Source organism: Phyllostomus hastatus, unplaced genomic scaffold (assembly GCF_019186645.2).
Source record: "Phyllostomus hastatus isolate PE091 unplaced genomic scaffold, TTU_PhHast_1.1 phas_contig_86, whole genome shotgun sequence".
NCBI lineage: Eukaryota > Metazoa > Chordata > Mammalia > Chiroptera > Phyllostomidae > Phyllostomus > Phyllostomus hastatus.
Genome location: NW_025333977.1, coordinates 48,736,541 through 48,742,501, shown reverse-complemented (window position 1 = coordinate 48,742,501; position 5,961 = coordinate 48,736,541).

Below are 5,961 nucleotides of genomic sequence, written 5' to 3'. Positions count from 1 at the left end.
GGAGAAACACACCAAGACACATAATAATTAAATTACCCAAGATTAAAGATAAAAAGGTAATCTTAAAAGCAGCAAGAGAAAAGGAGATAGTTACTTACAAAGGAGTTCCCATAAGACTGTCAGCTGATTTCTCAAAAGAAATCTTGGAGGAAAGAAGGGGCTGGAAAGAAGTATTCAAAGTCATGAAAGGCAAGGACCTACAACCTACATTACTCTATCTAGGAAAGCTATCATTTAGAATGGAAGGGCAGATAAAGTGCTTCCCAGATAAGGTCAAGTTAAAGGAGTTCATAATACCAAGCCTTTATTATATGAAATGTTAAAGGGACTTATCTAAGAAAAAGAAGATCAAAACCATGAACAGTAAAATGACAACAAACTCACAACTATCAACAACTAAACCTAAAAAAATAAAAAATAAAAACAACTAAGTAAACAACTAGAACAGGAACAGAATCACAGAAATGGAGATCACATGGAGGGTTATCAGCAGGGATGAGGTGGGGGGAGAACAGGGGAAAAGGTACAGGGAATAAGAAGCATAATTGGTAGATACAAAGTAGATGGAGTGGGGGCGCGGGGTAAGAATAGTATAGGAAATGGAGAAGCCAAAGAATTTATATGGAAGACCCATGGACATGAACTAAGGAGGTGGCTAATGCTGGAGGGAGGTGGGGTGAGGGGCAGAGGGGGATAAAAGGGACAAAAAATGGGACAAGTGTAATAGCATAATCAATAAAATATATTTTAAAAATATAAAGTACTATGTAAAGTCATAAAAAGATATTTATTATTGGTATTATTATCTGCCCTAACTGGAGTCTGTTGTGGCAACCCATCTCTAGTAATAAATATTTTGTGTGGCCAGTTTAATGCACAATGCCATCTATAATAGGTATGTGCTGCCATCAGTCTCCTCATGAAAACTATTCTGAATTGATTATGAGGGCTATTTGTGGGACAAGCTCATTTTAGTCTCTTTAAACATCATAGAATAAACCTACATTGACTATTTGGTTCTCTTTTAGTATCCTGCAGAAGCTTTCTAGCACAAAAGAAAATGTCAGTATTTCTTTGGTAGAATTAGTAAAATGGTGAAATTTAAAAATGTGGCTAAAGATGCTGTAATTTTACAGGTTTTTCACTTAGTTGAATAAATGGATGGCTTTGCCACAGCATTTTCAGCATTCCAGGCTTATGATTAAAATGCAATCAAGTCTCAGTTCTCTTAACCTCCATTTTAAAATCCTCCATTAGATATGTAAATGTTTGTAAATGGATATGTTTAGGGTTGACAGTGATTTAACTAAATATCTATGCTAAATCCATCAATGACACAGCTGAAGAAATAATTTCTGGGAGGATATTTTACTGTTCTTCAGTGTTCCTCAGGCTGGAAGCCACAGGAAATAATGTATTGTAGTGCATGTTTCCCTGCAGGATTTGGTGTGTCATTCTTGTGCAGAATTTTGCTTTCCAGCTGCCCGTAGTTCACATTTTTGTACTTGCTTTTCCCTCCAGGATAATTTGATGAAGTCAGTTCCTTAGAGATAAAAAATGTCTTTTTATTTTTTTAAGGTCAGGTCTGTTTTTTTTTTTTTTTTTTTTTTGCCCCAATTGAGAGAATTAAACAGAAGAGATTTAAGTAGCCCAATTAATTATTTTGACATATGAAATATCTGTGCTTGCAATATGAAATAGTCATTAGATAATTTTAATAATCTAATAGGATATGTGTTTTTGGTTAAATGAAAGTAAGATCTGTCAAAATTGGAACAGTGTAAGATGTAGTAGATTGGAATCTGGAATACAAAAATGGAAATGATCCTTTATTTTTTAGAAAACCTCACTATTATTTTATTAGATATGCTTTTTACCTTGAAGTTTCTTCGCATTTCTTTTTTTCTTACTTCCCAGTATCCTTTATTGGAGAGTGAAGCATTTTCCCCACTCTTAGATGGGAAAATAGTCAAATGAAATGCTTATAAATTAGAAATAATATTCTCACATTAAGCAATTGTGTTTTTAAATACTTATAACAGTTGTTCTTCAACCCTGCCTGTGCATTAGAATCCTCTGGATTCTAATTTAGTACTTTTGCAAAATAACGACGCAGACTCCACCCCTAGAATTACTGATTTGATTGGCATGGGGGAAGGGTACTGGGTGTTCACACTTCTTAAAACCTCCAGGCTGACTCTAATGAACAAAAGAATTGAGACCACTGACTTCTACTGTCCTTTGTGCAGGTATTGGAAGGCTCATTTTTAACCTGCCAAACTTCCCTATCAACCACTTAAGGACTGCTTGGGATAACTGTGACAAGTGCAGTGGTCTCAGAGGGAGGGCCTCAAGATGATTTATTAGGGTATGGGAAATATATGAGAATGTCTATATCTACTTTTTATTCTCATATCTGTTTTTAGAATACTCTGGTGAATATACTTAATTAGTTCAATAGACTTTTTTTTTGCAGATGGGGATGTATCATTAAAATGTTCACACCTTTGTGATAGGCAGAACGTAAAACCTCCTTTTCTCATTATTTAGGTTTCAATTCTTTGCTGTTACCAAGGGCAGCTCAGATGTTGGCTTTGTGCCTACTGATAACTGCAGAGTCTGTAGAGACTTTCAAGGTGTTTGCCCTCTGCTCCACAGCCCCAGAATGGGCAGTATTATATGAAAAGCCATAGAACATAGTCCTTCCTGCTGGATCTCTGTGCTTTCCAGAGTTCCTGACACAACTTCATGTCCTGGTCCCTTCTCGCAGTAACATTTTCTCTCACCCTTCTAAGATACTCTAAAGTGCATAAGTAGAAGAAGAGTTCATGTGAAAATGTCTTCAAAATATCTCCTGATATTAAGGAATATAATAATATATAATAATTTTAAAGGTATGATAATGATATTATGGTTATTTATAAAGGCTAAAAGGAATCCTTATTTGTTAAATACTATAATATTTATGGATAAAATGAAACAGTATATGGAATGCACTTTAAACTAATATGAGAATATATTTAACCACAATAATAAAAAAACTAATATGAAACTAATACGAGAAGGGAAATGGATGGAGCTTGGGTGATGTATAACTACCTGGGATCTGACAATTATTGATTCAGAATAATGGGTACACGGAAGTCATTATTATATTTTGCTTGCATTTTTATATGTTCAGTTTTCTATAATAAAATTTTTAAAAACCCTTTGGATCATTTATGGTTACCTAAAAAGAAAACACTCAGCCTTATTTAAAAAGAAAGCCCTCAGTACAATATAAAAAGGGCATCCCAAACTACAGCTTTTGGGCCTGAACAATTTCAGATATGGGCCTCAGATTGTGTTGTGCACTGAATTCTACTTTTTCTGGGGCTGTTTTCTTCCTTCCCCTTTATTTTTACCCCTCCCCCCCACCATTTCTGTTGTCTGCCTCTCAACCTGTTGACCATTACTTCCTACAGTTAGCATCCCTCCTTCTGTCTTGTCTCTTTCATCTGCCTACACGGTTTTCCTATCAAACCATTTTGCTCTCTGTGTCACCCCAAACTGCCCTCAGACTTCAAATACTCAGACTTAGTCAATGCCCTCCTGCCATTTTCTCACCCCATCCCGTGGTTTTGTCAGACAGTCCTCTTCTGCTCTGTTTGTGTTCTGGGGGCTGCTGTGTCATCAGGACTGAGAGAGCAGCTTCCCTCCCTTTTTTTGTGGGCTAATTCTTGATCTCTCGGCTCCAGCCTGAAGTCTCACCCTGTGTGCTCTGCCTCTTCCAGCCTCATGTCACAGTCCTGCATGAGGGGATTTTAGACATCTGCTGATTGGAGGAAGGTGACCTTTCTGCTCCCCCTGCTAGGCCCAGTGGAAACCACCCTCTTCCTTGTCTCTGTGAAGTGGAGTCTAGTTGCAGGTTTCAGAGTTTCTGTTGGAGGAATTTCTAGGATTGCTGTTAATTTTCCTGAGTTTTTATACTATTTTAAAATATATGACTTGCTCTGAAAGTCCCTAAAACATTTCTCTTTATAATTATAATTATAATTAATCCCTCTTTTTTGGAGAATGTCAGGGTTTTCAAATAACTTGTATACATGTCATCTCATTCATATCATCATTTATTGCTCTGTAATGTGAACAGCTCCTGCTTTGTACATTCTGTGACTATAGGTGAGAAGGGCCTTTCTCAGCCTCTCTATTCATTCCAGTGTCTGGATCTTGTTTTTTATCTGAACAACTTTCTGGTCCCCAACCCCTAGCTTGGCTATTAGGTATTGTGTCACCACTTCCCTTTCCCCTACTGCTCTGTGACCTACCATGTGAAAAAGCATTGGTCAGTGTGAACAAGTTAGCATCACAGTGTTGGCAGCTGCATTTATCTTGATCTATAGCTGGGTCTAGGTTGGGGAACTGAGGGGGAGGATCTGAAGCTGGGAGAGGGGAGAAGAAACCGATTATTGCTCACTTTCTCTTCCCTCTTTGCACTTTCAATTTTAGAGTGACTAGAGGCAAATCTCCCTTTGTAAGTGAGGCCTCCACTTCAACTTGTATTTCAAGGACACTAGGAGAATGAAACTTAGGACTTTTTTAGCACCATGTGTACCCCCAGGACTGAGACCAAATAAAGGAAGGAAGGAAAAAGTGGAGGCACTGGGGCAGTGCAAGGCAGCCCTAGGAAGAGAAGGAAGGAGGGGAGAGGTGAGGGAAAAGTCCAAGCAAAGAGGGAAAGGAGAAGAAAGGAGAGGGCGAGGAGAAAAAAAATTACTCTTTTATCTATTTTTTTTATGTTAGAAGAAAACTTGATTACCTTGTGCCTCACTTCATTAAAATGCATTTCACAGATTTCTAGTGAGATATTTAAAATTTTCAAGTGATAGTTGAGCTATTGATATGCTAGGATTTTATGGGCAAAATGAGGCTAGTTTTCAGAAACTTCCTAAGCAAGAAATTCCTGAAAGGACAGTCACTTGTTGACCATATTTATCCAAGTTTACTTCTCGGCTCTTCTGTAATATATTTCATTATTATTGAAGATATTATTTTTTAATATAATATTCATTATATTTAAAACAGGTTGATGTTTTGACTCAATTTACTAGACAACTGAAGGTAATTACTTAAAGGTCTTTCTTTTGCTTATACAGAGAAGGTCTATGTTGATGTTTGATTTATTCTTTTTGCATAAGTCCTGGCAGGACCATATAGATAACATTTACCTTTCTTATTGCAATGGTGATATGCTCACTTAAGGAAATCCAGGAAATACGGAAAAAGTACAAAAAAGAAAAATAAAAGCCCTGACCCTCAGAGAGACTTGCTTTTAATATTTGACACATATCCATTCCAGACAGACTTCTATACACACCCCCATTTATCTCTTTATCTCTCCCCCAATAGGGACCATGGTGTTCATTCCACTCTGCACCCTTCTTTTTATTTAACACTATACTATTGACATAGTCCTATGGATACAACAGAATTTTTAAATATAAATTTGATTGAAGTGTAACATTCAGAAAATTGCACAAATTGTAAATGTGCAACTTGATGAATGTTCACCAAGTAAACATACCCATGTAACCAATGGGACACAATGGGCACCCCAGAACAGAACATACCATCATGCCAAAAGCTTCCTCATGCCCACTGCCAGACACTGTGCTCTAACTCAAGTGTTATCACTATCCTGACTTCTAAAGCATGGATTCCACCTCAACCCTACTCATGTTTTCAACTTTATATAAAAGCTATATTTATCCCTGGCTGGGTGGCTCAGTTGGTTGGAGTGCTGGCTCATAAACTGAAAGGCTGCAGGTTCGATTCCTAGTCAGGGTACATACCTAGGTTGTGAGTTTGATCCTCTCTCCAGGCATGTGGGGAGGTAACTGATGGATGTTTCTCTCTCATATTGATTTTTTTTCTCTTTCTATCTCTCCCCCTCTCTCAAATCAATAAGCATGTCCGCAGGTG